General features: G+C 37.0%; 1 long non-coding RNA gene across 1 annotated transcript; it reads left to right on the top strand.

Moving 5' to 3' along the window:
• The first annotated feature begins 505 nt into the window (after positions 1-505).
• Positions 506-1,006, top strand: LOC112141779. The gene is made up of 3 exons (XR_002918455.2): positions 506-552; positions 697-777; positions 957-1,006. It is a non-coding gene; the product is annotated as an uncharacterized LOC112141779 (long non-coding RNA).

The following is a 1,006-nucleotide window of genomic DNA, read 5'->3' as shown; positions in this document are numbered from 1 at the left end:
TCTCAGCCCACATCTGTTGGCTCAGCTGTTGGACAGGACAAGTTTAAAAAAAAACACAATTTTGACAATTTTTAAGCTCTATTTTCTTTCTATATCCTCCATCATAAGAAAAATGCTAGAAGAACATGTTAAAAAAAATAAAAAATAAAAAATAAAGGTTGCACATTATGTTGAAATTCACAATTAACTTCCTCTGCTGTCTTTTTTTTAAGGACTCAAGCTCCTCTTCCTCTGATAGTGACGATGACAAGAAGAAGAAAAAGAAGAAGAAGAAGGTAATCTTAAAACACAAGCATTTAATAAAATGTTTTTTTTTTATGACAGTGGCATCTAACGGAGTGAAATGTGTTTCAGAGCTGCTGCTCCTCTGACAGCTCTTCATCTTCCTCTGATAGTGATCATGAGGTGAGACAGCCGATCTCAAGCTCTGCGTGACTGTTATGTAAATACATGTCTGTAAATCTTGTCTCCATATGGCAGAAGAAGAAGAAAAAGAAGAAGAAGAAAGACAAGAAAAAGAAGAAAAAGAAGGATAAGAAGAAGAAGAAGAAGGTGGGGGCTTTTTTCTGTTTTGTTTCATCTTTTTGGTTGGGTTTGTGGCTATTATCAAATCACAAAAACCTGCAAAGTGAGAGGTGACTGTGTGCACACCCCATGACAAATGAGGATGAAACCATGTTTCTTTCTTCTTTTCAGGATTCTTCTTCCAGTGATTCTTCTGGAGAGGATAAGAAGAAGAAGAAGAAGGATAAGAAGAAGAAGAAAGACAAGAAAAAAGTAATCATTTCATGATGCTGTGTTTAGATCTAAAACTAGTTCTGTAACGCCAAAGACGCATTCTTTTGGGCAGTGATGATGACGAGAAGAGCAAAGACAGAAGTGATGAAGCATAAAGGGAGTTGTGAGGCGTGTTTCTGTGAAAGCTAATAGATGGATCTTTGCCTGTGTGTGAGCAGGACTCCTCTAATTCTGACGACAGCGACAAGGAAAACAAAGAAAAGAAGGA

This window comes from Oryzias melastigma, unplaced genomic scaffold, assembly GCF_002922805.2.
Source record: "Oryzias melastigma strain HK-1 unplaced genomic scaffold, ASM292280v2 sc01468, whole genome shotgun sequence".
Taxonomy (NCBI): Eukaryota; Metazoa; Chordata; class Actinopteri; order Beloniformes; family Adrianichthyidae; genus Oryzias; species Oryzias melastigma.
This window is presented reverse-complemented; position numbering and strand designations above follow the sequence as displayed.